Source organism: Pleurodeles waltl, chromosome 5 (assembly GCF_031143425.1).
Source record: "Pleurodeles waltl isolate 20211129_DDA chromosome 5, aPleWal1.hap1.20221129, whole genome shotgun sequence".
Lineage (NCBI taxonomy): Eukaryota > Metazoa > Chordata > Amphibia > Caudata > Salamandridae > Pleurodeles > Pleurodeles waltl.
Genome location: NC_090444.1, coordinates 1,733,611,181 through 1,733,629,418, shown reverse-complemented (window position 1 = coordinate 1,733,629,418; position 18,238 = coordinate 1,733,611,181). Strand labels below are relative to the sequence as shown.

Genomic DNA, 18,238 nt, shown 5'->3' with positions numbered 1-18,238 from the left:
ACAGCCGCCCACAGCACCGCAGGCCAGTGGGCACCAATGATTCTGACGCTACTGAGGCCGCCACGGGCAGGATGAAGCACTCTGGGCACAAAGCCCCCTCCAGAACCAGTGGAGAAAGACATCCACTACCTCAGTCCTTGGCAGGATGAAGCACTCTGGGCACAAAGCCCCCTCCAGAACCAGTGGAGAGATAGATCCACTACCTCTGTCCTTGGCAAGATGAAGCACTCTGGGCACAAAGCCCCCTCCAGAACCAGTGGAGTATCACATCCACTACCGCAGTCCTTGGCAGGACGAAGCACTCTGGGCACAAAGCCCCCTCCAGAAACAGTGGAGAAAGGCATCCACTACCTCAGTCCTTGGCAGGATGAAGTACTCTGGGCACAAAACCCCCTCCAGAAACCAGTGGAGAATGTTATCCACTTGAGAGACTGTGGCTTTGCACTCCCCAGGATTGAACAGTGGGCAGACCACCCACTGTAGAGACTTGAGAGACTGTGGCTTGGCACTCCCCAGGATATAGCAGTGGGCAACACACCCACTGTAGAGACTTGAGAGACTGTGGCTTTTCACTCCCCAGGATTGAACAGTGGGCAAACCACCCACTGTAGAGACTTGAGAGACTGTGGCTTTGCACTCCCCAGGATATAGCAGTGGGCAACCCACCCACTGTAGAGACTTGAGAGACCGTGGCTTTGCACAACCCAGGATATAGCAATGGGCAACCCACCCACTGTAGAGACTTGAGAGACTATGGCTTTTCACTCTCCAGGATATAGCAGTTGGCAACCCACCCACTGTAGAGACTTGAGAGACTGTGGCTTTGCACTCCCCAGGATTGAACAGTGGGCGTGGAGCCCCCTCATAGATCCAGCATTGTGCACTCATCCGGCTGAGGTGCCCCCCCTTTACTTCCCCCTGAGGTGCCTGTTTTATTTCTATATTATGCCCCAGCAGTGTTCTCTCTGCCTTGTTCGAGTATCTTGTGTGGGCCTCGCCCATGCATTTTGGGCCCAGTGGTCCACGGACTATGATAGTGGAATACCTTGGACTTGTATTCTTGGTGTATATATTTGTTTATAGCGTGAATATCTTAATATATGTATAGATTTTTGATTACTGTCTTCGTATATATTACAATCATTCAACTAATTTCCTTTTGTCTTTGCATTCTTCCAGTGGGGGTTGGGAGTGTAACTGTGATGTATCATGATGTATTAGTGTGTGTGTTGTCGTGGGTGAGGGTGGGGGTGGGGTTGTTGTGTGTTGCGTGTGTGGGTCACTGTTTTTTCTCTCCCCCCTCCCCTGTGTCGTAGGTGCAGTACTCACCGTGGTCTTCGCTGCTGGCGTTCATGCTCCTGGTAGAGGAGCAGGAAGATAAGGGCTGGAAGAATCTGAAGTTTCGGTTCCATTGCGTCCTGGTTCCTCGTGGGATGTGTAGAGGTGAGCGTTTTCCCTTCCAAGTCCTGTTTCTGCTGTGTTTTTGTTTGCGGTGTATCCACCCTGGAAAAGGTGGCGGATTGGTGGCTTGTAATAATGTAGGCGGTACATTGTCTTCCGCCTGTCTGTTGGTGGTTACCGCTGCAGTGTTTGTTTGTACTGCCGTGGCAGTCGGAGTGTTAAAGTGGCTGTCTATGTTGGCGGTTTCCGCCACGGTCGTAATTCCATTTTCTTTCCCACCAGCCTGTTGGCGGTTTTACCGCCACTTGAACACCGACCACCAGGGTTGTAATGACCACCAATGTGTTAAGTATTTGTACAAACACACACAGGTTTTCCAAAAAATAGTTCATATTTTATCTAAATAAACAAGACCAAATATGATAAAAATCCACAATATACAGTTAAAAATATGACAATGTTCAAAATGTCCGAGGCACTCATGTAAATCAATATGCAAATGTTCGTGTTGATAGTAGTAGATCCAATCTTCTTCTTATCTTAGGAATATCCCAAAACACCACAATCCACTGCCAACAGCTTGGATCGAATATTCTTGTTGTTTATTTAAAGGTGAATCACACAAAGATAGCCAAGAGTTAACAGCCAACACTTGTTTTGTTGTGCGAAAATTATAGCACATGACTTTGTCAGGGCTGTAAGTACAATTATTATATTGATATATTTAAAAATAAATCAGATCTATCATTTGGCAAATTGTTAGTCCTCTTTTTATTTTATTTTTCTAGCTTTTATCTTTAAAATGCGATTTTCAGCGTCGGCTCGGGTTTACAGGCTTTCGCGGACACGCGTTGTAGGAGTAATAAGACAACTCCCTCTCCGGACAGAGTTTTTTGCTACCAAACTTTAAGGTGGGTGAAATGTTGTATGTAGTTCTTTAGATGTTTAGAGGTCTTTCGATAATATTATCAATGCTGGCAAAACTAATATATTCCAATACCTCCTCAGATAATCGACTTTGATATTTATGCCGCAAATGGATTAAAGATCTCTCGATTTTTTTGATGCATTAGATTTTGGAACTCACTTCTAAAGGTATGTGTCTAAAACCACAAGTTGGGCCCAAAAGAAATATACATCTTTTCTGAGATGTCTAATGATAATCGGGCTCCACATCATTACTTTTTCCTCATGTTTCTTTTTATCAAAAATCCTTTTTCTTTTTTAGTTTTTCATTAATATTCACGAATGTGTGGTGATGGTACACTCTCTGGATTCTTCCCCTTTCTTCTAATTAACATTCACTACTATGTTAGTTATATCACTTGCATGATATAATTACAATGCAGGCGCTTTACTTGTGATAAAGTCATTTTGACAATTGTAGCATTTTCTCAATACTAAAGCCTGATTCCACCCAGTGGGTATTCTGTCATATCACTTTTTAATATGGGTGATGTTTCTATAAAATTACATTTAATTTGCCAAATGATGGATCTGATTTATTTTTAAAAATATCAATATATTAATTGTACTTACAGCCCTGACGAAGTCATTTGCGATAATTTTCACACGACGAAACACGTGTTGGCTGTTAACTCTTGGCTATCTTTCTGTGATTCACCTTTAAATAAACAACAAGAAGATTCGATCCAAGCTGTTGGCAGTGGACTGTGGTGTTTTGGGATATTCCTAAGATAAGAAGAAGATTGGATCTACTACTATCGACACAAACATTTGCATATTGATTTACATGAGTGCCTCGGACAGTTTGAACACTGTCATGCCTCTCTTCTAGAGAAGTGTGGGGGAATTGGGAGGATCCTCCTCCCGGGAGCACCATGCCATTAGTAACTTCTGTTTTAAATTTTTGGTTGTATGATGGATATGCCATGAGCGCCAGCCTTATTTAAATCATTCTCCCTCTATCAACTAATTTACAGTTAAAAATATGAATCTAGCACTTAAAAGTAATAAACAGTGCCTTGAGGCACAAATGCTGTAAGTTGGTAACATGCGGCACCATGACGGAGTTGTTTCCTACAATGCAATGCCAATGGCGCCATTTAAAGAGTCATTCATCCCCAGGTACAGTACCTTAAGAAGAAGTAGAATACAGGCTGGTGCACGGAGTCGGGGAGAGCTGCTTCGCTGGGTCTGATGCTGTGTCTGTTCCGGTGCCATGAGGCAGAAGGACAGCGACGACACGCAGCGGCGTCAGATCCTCCCTACAGGGCGGTGGAGGTGAACCGCCGTCAGATGCAAAGTCGTCCCTCAGTTCCAGCAGATACGAAGTCCACTGGAGCCATGATGCTGCGGTGCGACCTCACGGGGTTACAATGATGTCATTGCGAAGTCGTATGGCATCGTCCGGCATCGCTAGACTGGTTTTTCCCCCAGGAATTCACTTCCAGGGGTCTAGAAACTGGAATGGCACCCTCTGGAAAGCTATAGTCCACAGAAAGCAGACTCAGGTCTGGTTGGTGAAGCCTTTGCTGTCCCTGAGGCTTCAAAACAGGAGGCAAGCTCTACTCCAGGCCCTTGGAGTCACTTCTCAAGCAGGAATGCAACAAAGTCCAGTCTCTGTCCCCTTGCACAGGCAGAAGCAGTGACTGCAGGATAGCCCAACACAGCACAGTCAGAGACCAGAGCAGCACTTCTCCTCAGCTCTTCAGCTCTCCTCCAGGAAGAGGTTCCTCCTTGAAGTAATCTGATTTTCAGTGGTTTTGGGTGCTCTTCTTATACCCCTTTCTGCCTTTGAAGTAGGCCTACTTCAAAGAGAAGTCTCTGTTATTTTCAAGATCCTGCCTTGCCCAGGCCAAGCCCCAGACACACACCAGGGGGTTGGAGACTGCATTGTGTGAGGGCAGGCACAGCCCTTTCAAATGTAAGTGACCACTTCTCCCCTCCCTCACAACATAGATGGCTCATCAGGATATACAGGCTACACCCCCGCTCCCTTTGTGTCACTGTCTAGAGGAGAGGTGCAAAAAGCCTCCACGAACAATCAGAGTCACAGAATGGTTTAAGCAAGAAAAGGCCTGCTTTCTAAACATGGCATTTTCAAACACACAATCTAAAAAACAACTTCACTAAAAGATGTATTTTTAAATTGTGAGTTCAGAGACCCCAAACTTCATATGCCCATCTGCTTCCAAATGGAATCTACGCTTAAATAATATTTAAAGGCAGCCTCCATGTTACCCTCTGAGAGAGATAAGCCTTGCAACTGTGAAAAACGAATTTGGCAGTATTTCACTGTCAGGACATGTAAAACACATAAGTACATGCCCCACCTTTAACATACACTGCACCCTGCCCATGGGCCTACCCAGGGACTACATTATGGGTGCCTTACATGTATAAAAAAGGAAGGTTTAGGCCTAGCAAGTTGATACACTTGCCAAGTTGAATTGACAGTTTAAAACTGCACTCACAGACTCTGCAGTGGCAGGCCTGAGCCATGTTTACAGGGCTAGTAATGTGGGTGGCACAACCAGTGCTGCAGGCCCACTAGTAGCATTTGATTTTCAGGCCCTAGGCACCTCTAGTGCACTCTACTAGGGACTTGCTAGCAAATCAAATATGCCAATCACGGAAAGCCAATCAACAATACAATTTACAAAGCGAGCATCTGCACTTTAGCACTGGTTAGCAGTGGTAAAGTGATCAGAGTCCTAAAGCCAACAAAAATAGGTCAGAAAAAATATGAGTCAGGAAGCAAAAAAATTGGGGATGACCCTGCAAAAAGGAAAAAGTTCAACAAAGCACAATAAATAGTACAACTGATTCTATCATTTATAAACCTCTCTGATCTTGCAGTACATAACATAAATCATGCTTCGTAAGACTAGTGCAATAGTTGAAGGTAAACATGGTGTCCATTGATACAGCATGGAAGGAGTCCAAAACTAGGCTTAACTATTAATGTATACCAAGTGGGAAAGGTCTGATCTTAAAACAATCATTGACAAAGCACAGAAGGCTAATGCATGAAGTCTTAGTACATTAGGGCGAAATACTCTGAAGGGAGCCTCTAAAAATGGAGAGAGAGCTTGATAGTTTCAAAGTAATCCCTGTTGCAGTTCAATGCACGAACTTGAGTGGATGATGGAGGATGCACTCAAACAGCAAAAAACAGTGATGTTCAGTGAGAGATGAGTACTCTACTGTGCTGACTAAATCTCAAGGCAATGACTATAATAGGTTGATCGAAGAAAACCAATGGTTAAAAAAGGTGGACTCAAAGCCCAAACTATGGGGCAAATTTATTAAAGGGATGTGTAACTTTTGCACCACGCAACATGGTGCAAAAGCAGCAGAACCCCCTAAAATGCGATTTATCAAGTCACACAAGGCCACCTTGCGTGGCCCTAAGTGGCTTGAGAAATCCAGAGTGAAGCAGCACATAACTCTGCCCCACGGAGGTGTTCAATGGGGTGTCAATGGATGTGCCCACACAACACCCATGGATTTTGACGCATTCCCAGATTTACCATGAGTGGTTGAGACCTGGGAATGTATAAAAAAAGGCTACGCCTCTCCAGGTGAGGCGTAATGAGGAGAAATATGTTTATTTTTCCTTGTTTTCTCCTCTTTTCATATGTGCTTCATTCTGAAAAAGGGAAATACCTCGGGGATTGTTTTGGGCAGGAAGGTATCCCTCCCTCTCCAAAAATATCCTACGTACAACACAGGCCCCTTGTACCATGGTGCAAGAGTGCCTGCATTAGCGGCAGGCAGCACATTGTGCCCCAACACTGGGAAAAGGCAGGAATGCACTATTCCTGCCCTTACCCTGTCATGCTGCGTAGTGCAGCAAGGTGACTTGCTGCACTGGGCGACTTTTTAATAAATATTCCACTATATATGGACAGAGCAATAGTTATATTTTACAGGTATGCTGTCAAAAACCAGGCCTAATAAATAAGATAACAGAAGCTGATTTGCATGAATGGTAGGTAAGTGCGTGCTATTGAAATGAAAAAAACATCCACCTTAACACAACCAGCCACCCAGCACTTACATTGAAGAATGACAATAAACTCAAACTTTAACCACAATAGGAGGCTGAGGAAAATCCAGGTTTATTTTTATTGATAAGGATTTCTACATTAGTCCAGGCCTATCACAGAGGACAGCATCTCTCAATGGAGTCCAGGCCTATCACGGAGGACAGCATCTCTCTTCCTCACACAGGCCATGACCTTCTCTATTCAGAACTGAACGAAAATTATATTTCACAGTCACATGTTTGAAGTGTAAACACAAATACAAATTCATTTTTTTAGTTTATTGTAGGAATTATGTATTGGAATGTGTGAACTTGTCTCTCACAATCAATTATATGTACCTATAATGAATATCTCAAGCCCATGAATTGTATGCATGTGCCTTTAGTGAATGCACCAGCAGCAATGACTAATGGTTTTAGCCATGACAGTATGAAAACAATTGAGTCTTTATTTAAACTTCGACAAGCTATTGAGAATCTTCTAACAGCGTGGAAGTGCACAGATCTCATAAGGCTTGGGCGGGGTAGTGAATCCAACTGCAGGAGTGAAATCCGTATGAGTTACACCAGGAGGAAGACGTAAAGTACACTTCTGCAGAAGGCTTGTAAAGAACAAAAACAGCTCCATTCTGGCAAGAGTTTCGCCAATACAGATTCTTCGACCTATAACAAAAATGATACGATATATTAAAATATTAGCAATTTTCATTTATTCAAATTGAACCCATCTCCTGATTTTAGGAATCTAATCTGACATTTTTGTTTCTACGTGTGTGTGAAGCTATTTGTGCATATTATTCTGTGGTTTTAGTTCCTACACAATTTGTAGTCAGACGTCTGAGCATTATAGGCTTCTTCTTACATTTTGTGTCTGAATTTGACTGTTACGATATTCACCAAAAGCCATAGTTGTATCCATGGAAATGTATGCAATGGGTAATGTTTTCCCCCTTTCTCATTCGTGCCACAGACGGTTAAAAAGTAATTGTAAGCATGACACATGTGTTCGCGCTTTTCAGTTTTATATTCTTATTTTATTTAACATGAAACATAATTTTACATTGAATCATCACTTCTTCTACATAAACTGAAAATATATGGCTGCTTGTTTTTTGTGTGAAAACACACCTGAAGGCTGTGACTTTGAGGGAGTTTGTCTCTTTACCCCAGCCCTGCCTCCTTGCTCATTCCACGTGAACACTCATGTTTTCACAAGGTTCCTGTTGTAAGCATGAATCTCAGATGATTATGTGAGCAGAAATAACCTCTTGTGTTAGATTGGTTGTGACACAATATCTCTGTATTCTGAGCCTTGAGGATTTGTCTATTGTAGATGCAGGACTTGAAACATAAGACAGAAAATAACCGCTCATATAGAAGTACGTGAGGCTTTTTGTATCAGTGGACCTTCTTTGTTGATTGGCAAGTTCACATATATTTGTGTGTGCATGGATGGGTGAAATGATGAATGTAAAAATAGATAATGATGGATGGATGGATAAATAAATGTGATCGAGGACTGGATACCTTTCTGCCTTGCCACAAGGTTACATTTGATATCTGTAGTACAATCACATTGTACTGACACTAAAACCCTGCTTTGACAGCATCAGCAGTTGGCCAGCTATCTCAACAACAAGAAGAAAGCCTCATGAAACTAACTAGTATTTACAAATAAAAGGAGACATGCCCATGTTCTTAACAGCATCTCATACACATATCTCTTTGTGGCATGAGTCATCATGGAGTTTTCACCTGGTACAACTACAGTCACCAGGTGGGCTCAACCCCACTTTTGGAGGGAGCACTTTGATATAGTAGGGGAAAATACCTCAAGAATCTCGTAAAGGATAAGAGTTGGTTTTGGCTCATTCCCTGACTAATTTGATTATATCATAGGGCCCTCCTAGTAGATTAAAAACCTCGAGGGAGCGTGCAGGGAGTACTTATGACTGCTATGTCCGCTGGCCAACATGTGTCAGCTGTTGTTTCAGCCACTGGGGTAATGCAGCTTTCATCAGGACCATCAAGATTCCTAATGATGATGGGACAAGGCATGTTCAGTGTGTATGCATTCCATTCATGCACATTCTCACGCACACATCAAAAACGTATTGTTTGCGGCAGATACAAATGCCTGCAGCTTCTTATCCCTCAAAGACCACCCAAACAAAACTTCAAAGTTGCTTGGTTTACAAATGTGGGGCACTTTTTTTTTACTAGTCAATTCATAAATGGGGCCATTATTTTTGTCTCAGTCTGACCAGGAGCAACAGCCAAACTGATCTCAGACCATAGAATCCCTCTAGAGCTTGGGGTGGAGGTCGACCTGCACCCACATGAACTGTTGCTGCAGTGAATCTGCCTTGTAGAAAATCAGCGGCAGTATCACACTGCACCGATTTCTCCATCCTAAACATCCGAAACATTCTTCACACACATAAACGCTTCACAAGTGTCTCCCTAACAGAAGATGCAAGCTTTTGAAGCACAACTTCAGATGTTGCTTGTTGCCAGATACCACTTCATTGAAATGAGAAATGAGAAATCTACGAGTCGATGCTGTGGTGAAACCATTACCTCTGATGATGGAGGCCTCCAATATTCCTTAGTAATTACACATATTACTCTCCTTACAGATCAACCTCCTTTTAATGCATATAACTTTTATTCCTACAACATGCAGCATGCCTCTATGTGATTTGCAACCACCTGACTACAAGGTATAAGGCTCACTAACATGATTTAAAAATACGAAAAGATGTTCATCTGAGAAATATTACCTGCTCCAAAGTTCATTAAAGCTTCATTCTTCACAAACTTCCCATCAGAGTCAAGAAAATGCTGCGGATTAAACTCTTCAGGTGTCGCAAATTGACTCTTATCGTACAGCACCGATTCGAGTAGTGGAATAATGTGAGTTCCCTGGGAAATAAAAAGAGATATAATGAAACGCGTGTAGCCAAATTAATTTTGAGTTCCACAATACATTTCATGCCCAGTAAATATGTTCTGCGCCATGACGTCTGGTATTCCTAAAGTTACTACAGTTATGTGTGTGGCCGTTGATTAATTAAAATGCTAGGGATAGTGGAAGTAACGTCATTATGCCCTCTGACCTATGGATGACATCACAGCAAGTTACGTCACATGACCTTTAACTTGTTGTTAGTGATTGATGCTATTGTGTTTTTGGCTGGTGCATGTAATGCTATTTAGTCCAGTTGTTAGAGAAGGTAAAACGTAAAGCCCTGCACATTACATACTCACACTCAAGTTACACTCATTTGAGAGGTTTTATCCTTATTTTGCTTAAACTTTATCATCGATTGTAGTCACAAAAGTATACATTTCTTGCTTGCAACTGTCATACAGTCATCACTTAATCATATTACTTTCAATAGTATATTTGAATTCAACTAACAATTCAGTATCCTAGAAACCATCTTTAGGAACTGAGAGCCATGCTTTGAGACAGTTTTAGAAATTCACAATACAGTGCAAGTTCTTGGCATTTGCTCAAATAAAAATTAAAAAAATAAAAACTGCAAAATGCAATGCACCAACCACATGACAGTCAATTGTATACAATGTGTTTTATGCTTGACACATTTTGTTGGGCAGTTATTTTAAACCATAGTTTGATTCACAACAGTTTAGACTGCTGCAAGGAATTTTCTGTTCATGTGGCATGTTGTCTGTTAGACTTTTCATCCTTGGCGTGGTCTCCCTTAACTTTTTGCCGCTGTTTCCCAGGTTGTTGATGTGTGCTGGACTCTGATTTTGCTGTTTTTATTACTCTGGGCACTTTACCACTGCTAACCAGTGCTAAAGTGCAAGTGCTTCTGTTTAAAATGTGTACGTAATTGGTTCTCCATGATTGGCATATTTGTTTTACTATTAAGTCCCTAGTAAAGTGCACTAGAGGTGCCCAGGGCCTGTAAATCAAATGTTACTAGTGGGCCTGCAGCACTGATTGTGCCACCCACATAAGTAACCCTGTAATCATGTCTCAGACCTGCCACTGCAGTGTCTGAGTGTGTATTTTTACACTATAAATTCGACTTGGCAAGTGTACCAACTTGCCAAGCCAGAACCTTCACTTTTCTTACATGTAAGGCACCCCTAAGGTAGGCCCTAGGTAGCCATAAGGGCAGGGTGCAGTGTATGGATAAGGTAGGACATATAGTAATGTGGTTTATATTTCCTGACAGTGCCAACTTCGTTTTTCACTTTTGCAAGGCCTGTCTCTATCATAGGATAACATGGGGGCTACCTTTAAATATGATTAAAGTGTAGATTCCCCTAGAGTGTAGATGAACATGTGGAGTTTGGGGTCCCTGAACTCACAATTTAAAAATACATCTTTTAGTAAAGTTGATTTTGAGATTGTGCGTTTGAAAATGCCACTTTTAGAAAGTGAGCATTTTCTTCCTTAAACCATTCTGTGACTCTGCCTTGTTTGTGGATTCCCTGTCTGGGTCGGTTTGACAGTTGGGTTGTTTTTCATCTCGCACTAGACAGTGACACAAAGGGAGCTGGGGTGTAACCTGCATTTCCTGATTAGCCATCTCTGCTAGGAGGGAGGGGTGGAGTGGTCACTCTCATCTGAAAGTACTGTGCCTGCCTCTGACAATGCAGGCTCCAACCCCCTGGTGTGTGTCTGAGGCCTTGCCTGGGCAAGGCAGGATTTCACAAGTAGGTGTGAGTCCCCTTTGAAGAAAGGTGACTTCAAAGACTAAAATGGGTATAAGAAGAGCACCCAAATCTACAGACTTGAGAAACACTTCTGGAACCAAGAGGAACCTCTGCCTGGAGAAGAGCTGATAGCTGAGGAAGAAGTGCTGCCCTGCCTGTGACTGTGCTTTGTGGAGCTTTCCTGCAGTGCTGCTTCTGCCAGAGTAAGAGGGCAAAGACTGGACTTTGTGTGCCTTCCAACTTGTGAAGAAATCTCCAAGGGCTTGAGTTAGAGCTTGCCTCCTGTTGTTTGAAGTCTCAGGGACAGCAAAGACTTCTCTCTGCCAGCACCTGGAGTCTCTGGAGAGACTCCTGCTCTGACAAGTGGTGCCCTATCCAGTCCCTGGGCCCTTGAAAGAAAAGCTGGTGGAAATCCAAGGAAATCGACTTCGGACGACTCCGGACTGATGCTGCTGCTGAATCCGGTAACGCCGCCTGCCCCTGACGCCATGACCTTCACTGGAACGTGACGCTCTTTGCAGGCCCGACGCCGCTGCAGCCCTGCTGAAGTCCGCAGCTCCGTGGAAGTCGCCGCCCCCATCGTGACCGACGGCGCTCGAATCGCGTGGATTCAATGTTTCGCACAGACGCCGCGATCCCAGACTTCACGAATCGGCTTGTTTTCACTCTTCACCAAAGGTATTGAACTTGGGGGTCTAAACGACTCCGTGTCCGGCGCCGCTGGTGTCGGCTTGTTGGGAACGACTCCGTCACGACGCCGTGTTAACATCTCATCGAAGCATTTTTGTTTCTAAGCGCTATTATTTAGTTTAATCTTTAAAAATTGATAACTTGACTTATGTAAGTCGGATCTTTGCCGTTTTGGTCTTGTTTTGCTTAGATAAATATTTCCTATTTATCTAAACTGGTGTTGTGTCATTTAGTAGTGTTTTTATTAAGTTACTGTGATGATTGGTACAAATACTTTACACCTAGCGCTCTGAAGTTAAGCCTACTGCTCTGCCAAGCTACCAAGGGGGTAAGCAGGGGTTAGCTGAGAGTGATTCTCTTTTACCCAGAGTAGAGTGAGGGTCCTTGCTTGAACAGGGGTAACCTGACTGTCAACCAAAGACCCCATTTCTAACATTGGTGATCAGCGGTTGGGATTTGGACTTGTATTTGTACTTGACATACAGTAATTAAGTGTACACTACTGTTTGAGTTCAGACCACTACGTGACCACATACTACTAGTCTTGTGATTTTTATTTTTTTTCTATTTGGTCTGTTTTTGCTCTGCATTCAGTTTCTTTTTTCACTGATCCTGTGATTGACTTTTCTGGAACTTCATTTTGGAACTTGTTTTCTGCATTTGGAACTTTGCACTCTTTTTAACCTTTCATCATGTCTCTACTTGGAGATGCATCAGTTGGAGCTGACTTTGACCTTGAGAAATTGGAGAGTTATACCAAAGCTCAGTTGAAGCAGTTCTGTAAAAGTTTTGACTGTCCCATTAAGAGCTCATCCAGGAAGGAGGAGCTGCAAAAGGCGCTGAGGGCCTGGGTGACAGCCAAGAGCACTGAAGGGCACACAGAGGATGAGAGAGATGAGGAGGATGAGGAAGAGTGTTCAGTACACAATGGTATTGTGGGTGGGCCTGTTATGTCCAGGGAGAAGGTCTCCAGGGCAGGTAGCAGTGTCTCATCAAAGGGGCAGACACCTGAGGAATTACAGGACAGACAGGCAGAAAGGGAGTACTAATTGGAGCAGAGGAGGCTAGCCATTGAAGTTAGCAATGGCTCATGAGCTTAGCTTGAGAGAGATGGATCATAGAAGCCAGTCCAGTAGAGATGGTGACAGCAATCCTACAGTGCAGCCTGAGAGAAGGGTACACATCCCAAAAGACCTTGTGAGGGATTATAAGAGGGAGGATGATATCTACTTGTGGTTCAAGGGTTATGAGTCAGCTCTCCACATGAACCTGGTCCCTGAAGCTCATTGCGGGGCAGCCCTGTGGAAGCATTTTGAGGCAGAGGGGAGGGACACACTGACAGCCTTAGGGGATGCTCAGAATCTCACCTAACCTGTCATGAAAGAGGCCTTACTCACCAGGTATGGTCTCACCTCTGAGTAGTACAAGGAGAAGTTTAGATCCTACAAAAGAAAGGAATCCCAAACATGGTTGGAATGTGTTGATTCTTTTTGCAGGTCACTGGATGGTTGGGTGAAGGGCAGTAAGGTAAACACGTATGAGGGGCTTTACAATTTAATTGCTTGGGAGCACTTGTACAGTTTATGTTTTCCAGAGCTGCGCCAGAACCTCATTGACAGCAAGCTGACTGACCCCAGGAAGCTTGCACAGGAAGCGGACCACTGGGAGAGCATCAGGGTCCAAAAGAGGTATGGGGGAGACCACGCCAAGGATGGGCAGGGTCCCTCTCAGAAGAAAGGGGGGTAAGGGAAACAGGGGGAGTTCTCTAAAGGGCCCCAAACTGATTTCCAGGGTAAGGATTCCCAACCCCCCAGTGAAAAGAAGCCATGGTTGTCCAAAGGGAAGCCAGTGGCAGGTGGTCCCCCACGTAAGTGCTATGCATGTGACCAGGTGGGTCATGTGAGGGGGGGACCCCAAAAGCCCCAAAAGTACACCGGCACCCACTGGTGCACCGTCCCAGGGTTTGGCCAGTGTAGCGCTTTGGGAGGAGTTGGTTTCAGGTGGGTGGGAACCAGCCTAAATTACCCTTGTCTCACCAGGGGACAGTGAGATGGTCCAGAGAAACCTAGTGCCTGATAACACTAAGAAGTACAGGCAATGGGTGACCATCAATGGACAGAGGGTAGAGGCTCTGAGAGACACAGGAGCCAGTGTGACTACAGTGAGGAGTCACCTGGTGTCTGAAGAGCAGATTGATCCCCGGGTACTTCACCAAGTAGTTGCGGTAGACAACTCTGAGCGCCTCTGCAGAGTGGCGCAGGTTCCCTTTGAATGGGGGGGGTCTCAGGTTCCTGGAAAGTAGCTGTGAGTCCAACCATGCCTGTTGATTGTTTGCTAGGTACGACCTGGAGGATTCCCCTTAGAAGTAGGTGGAACATAGGTCTCACTTGGAGATGTTGGGTCTGCCTGGGTGGGTATGCGTATCCACCCCGTATATGGCAGCCAATCAGGGTAGTTGTACGAGGCTGGCCTGGCTTGTAGTGGGTACCCAGGGGTACTTACACTCTGTACCAGGACCAGTTATCCCTTATTAGTGGAGAAGAGGTGTTTCTAGCAGCTTAGGCTGATAGAAGGTAGCTATGGAGAGCAGCTTAGGCTGAACTAGGAGACATGCAAAGCTCCTACTATACCACTGGTGTCATATGCACAATATCATAAGAAAACACAATACACAGATATACTAAAAATAAAGGTACTTCATTTTTATGACAATATGCCAAAATTATCTCAGTGAGTACCCTCAGTATGAGGATAGCAAATATACACAAGATATATGTACACAATACCAAAAATATGCAGTAATAGCAAAAGGAAGTAATGCAAGCAATGTACAGTCACAGTAGATTGCAATGAGAGCACATAGGTATAGGGGCAACACAAACCATATACTCCAAAAGTGGAATGCGAACCACGAATGGACCCCAAACCTATGTGAACTTGTAGAGGGTAGCTGGGACTGTAAGAAAACAGTGAGGGTTTGAAAAATAGCCCACCCCAAGACCGTGAAAAGTAGGTGTAAAGTGCACCTATGTTCCCCAGAGAGCACATAAGTCGTGATAGGGGAATTCTGCAAGGAAGACCAACACCAGCAATTCAACAAAGGTGGATTTCCGGACAAGAGTACGTGTGGAACAAGGGGACCAAGTCCAAGAGTCGCGACAAAGTCAAGATTGGGCAGATGCCCAGGAAATGCCAGCTAAGGATGCAAAGAAGCTGTCACCGGATGGTAGAAGCTGTGGATTCTGCAAGAACGAAGAGGACTAGGAACTTCCCCTTTGGAGGATGGATGTCCCACATCGTGAAGAAGCTTGCAGAGGTGTTCCCACGCAGAAAGACCGCAAACAAGCCTTGCTAGCTGCAAGGGTCGCGGGTAGGGTTTTTGGATGCTGCTGTGGCCCAGGAGGGACCAGGATGTCGCCAATTGTGTGAGGAGACAGAGGAGGCGCCCAGCAAGATAGGGAGCCCTCACAGAAGCAGGCAGCACCCGCAGATATGACAGAACAGGCACTACGAAGAAGAGTTAACTGGAGCTCACCCGAAGTAAAAAAAAGGAGATCCCACGACACCGGAGGACAACTCAGGAGGTTGTGCACTGCAGGTTAGAGTGTCGGGGACCCAGGCTTGGCTGTGCACAAAGGAAATCCTGGAAGAGTGCACAAGAGCCGGAGCAGCTGTAAATCACGCAGTACCCAGCAATGCAGTCTAGCGTGGGGAGGCAAGGACTTACCTCCACCAAACCTGAACTGAAGAGTCACTGGACTGTGGGAGTCACTTGGACAGAGTTGCTGAGTTCCAGGGACCACGCTCGTTGTGCTGAGAGGGGACCCAGAGGACCAGTGATGCAGTTCTTTTGGTGCCTGCGGTTGCAGGGGGAGGATTCCGTCATCCCACGGGAGATTTCTTCTGAGCTTCTAGTGCAGAGAGGAGGCAGACTACCCCCACAGCATGCACCACCAGGAAAACAGTCAAGAAGGTGGCAGGATCAGCGATACAAGGTTGCAGTAGTTGTCTTTGCTACTTTGTTGCGGTTTTGCAGGCTTCCTGAGCAGTCAGCGGTCGATTCCGTGGCAGAAGGTGAAGAGAGAGATGCAGAGGAACTCTGATGAGCTCTTGCATTCGTTATCTAAAGAATTCCCCAAAGCAGAGACCCTAAATAGCCAGAAAAGGAGGTTTGGCTACCTAGGAAGGAGGATAGGCTAGCAACACAGGTAAGAGCCTACCAGAAGGGGTCTCGGACGTCACCTGCTGGCACTGGCCACTCAGAGCAGTCCAGTGTGCCAGCAGCACCTCTGTTTCCAAGATGGCAGAGGTCTGGAGCACACTGGAGGAGCTCTGGGCAGCTCCCCTGGGAGGTGCAGGTCAGGGGAGTGGTCACTCCCCTTTCCTTTGGCCAGTTTCACGCCAGAGCAGAGCTGGGGGATCCCTGAACCGGTGTAGACTGGCTTATGCAGAGATGGGCACCATCTGTGCCCATCAAAGCATTTCCAGAGGCTGGGGGAGGCTACTCCTCCCCAGCCCTGACACCTTTTTCCAAAGGAAGAGGGTGTAACACCCTCTCTCTGAGGAAGTCCTTTGTTCTGCCTTCCTGGGCCAAGCCTGGCTGGACCCCAGGAGGGCAAAAACCTGTCTGAGGGTTGGCAGCAGCAGCAGCTGCAGTGAAACCCCAGAAAAGGCAGTTTGGCAGTACCCGGGTCTGTGATAGAGACTCGGGGGATCATGGAATTGTCTCCCCAATGCCACAATGGCATTGGGGTGACAATTCCATGATCTTAGACATGTTACATGGCCATGTTCGGAGTTACCATTGTGATGCTATACATAGGTAGTGACCTATGTATAGTGCACGCGTGTAATGGTGTCCCCGCACTCACAAAGTCTGGGGAATTTGCCCTGAACAATGTGGGAGCACCTTGGCTAGTGCCAGGGTGCCCACACACTAAGTAACTTAGCACCCAACCTTTACCAGGGAAAGGTTAGACATATAGGTGACTTATAAGTTACTTAAGTGCAGTGGTAAATGGCTGTGAAATAACGTGGACGTTATTTCACTCAAGCTGCAGTGGCAGGCCTGTGTAAGAATTGTCAGAGCTCCTTATGGGTGGCAAAAGAAATGCTGCAGCCCATAGGGATCTCCTGGAACCCTAATACCCTGGGTACCTCAGTACCATATACTAGGGAATTATAAGGGTGTTCCAGTATGCCAATGTGAATTGGTGAAATTGGTCACTAGCCTGTTAGTGACAATTTGGAAAGCAAAGAGAGAGCATAACCACTGAGGTTCTGGTTAGCAGAGCCTCAGTGAGACAGTTAGTCATCACACAGGGAACACATACAGGGCACACTTATGAGCACTGGGGCCCTGGCTGGCAGGGTCCCAGTGACACATACAACTAAAACAACATATATACAGTGAAATATGGGGGTAAAATGCCAGGCAAGATGGTACTTTCCTCCAGTAGTCAAGAGCCCCTGGAGCCTGAAACAGTGGCCCAGGGGACCGCCAAGAAGAGGAAGGGCAGGGGGCACGGGAAACCGGCCCGAGGTTCCCGCGGTCCGGGAGGAGGCGGAGCCTGAGGGTGACACCCCGGTACATACAGGGGAGCAGGTGGCTGAAGTGGGGGAGGTCCCTGAGCTGTCACAGTGGCAGCAGGAAGGGGGACCCACCAGGGAAGCATTCTGCACAGCGCAGGAGTGCCCTACTCTTGAGGGGCTGCGGCAACAGGCTGCAGCCCAGGCGGCTGGCGAGGTGCCAGGTACTCACCTAATATATTGGGAGGATGGCCTCCTGTATAGTGAGCCTAAGGTTCCTGAGCCTGGGTCAGCGCGTATGCTGGTGGTACACCAGTGCTTCAGGGCCTTCCTACTGGGCTTGGCTCATGATATGCCTTTGGCAGGACATCTAGGGCAGGACAAGACCTATGAGAGGCTTGCCTCCCACTTTTACTGGCCCTTGATGCACAATCAGTCAGCTGCTTATTGTAGGTCTTGTCAGACTTGTCAGGCAAGTGGCAAGAGTGGGGGAAAATGCAAAGCTCCCCTCCAACCTTTACCTGTAGTCAGTACTCCCTTTGAAAGGGTAGGAATTGACATTGTGGGGCCTCTGGATCCCAAGACAGCCATGGGCAACAGGTTCATCCTGGTCTTGGTGGACCATGCCACACGGTACCCAGAAGCCATTCCTCTAAGGACGGTCACTGCCCCCGTGGTGGGACGTGCCTTGATGGGAGTTTTTACCCACATGGGGTTCCCCAAGGAAGTGGTATCTGATAGAGGTACAAACTTCATATCTACTTATATGAAGTCTCTGTGGAAGGTGTGTGGGGTAACCTACAAGTTCACTACCCCTTACCACCCCCAAAGTAATGGTCTGGTTGAGAGATTCAACTGCACCTTGAAAGGCATGATTCAGGGCCTGTCAGAGCCCTTGAGGCGTAA

The 18,238-nt window shown here is 45.7% G+C and overlaps 1 pseudogene; it reads right to left on the bottom strand.

The window, feature by feature from the left end:
• Positions 1 to 6,520: 6,520 nt before the first annotated feature.
• The window catches only part of LOC138296721 (cytochrome P450 2K6-like), a 390,473-nt pseudogene continuing 378,755 nt past the window's right edge, over positions 6,521 to 18,238 (bottom strand).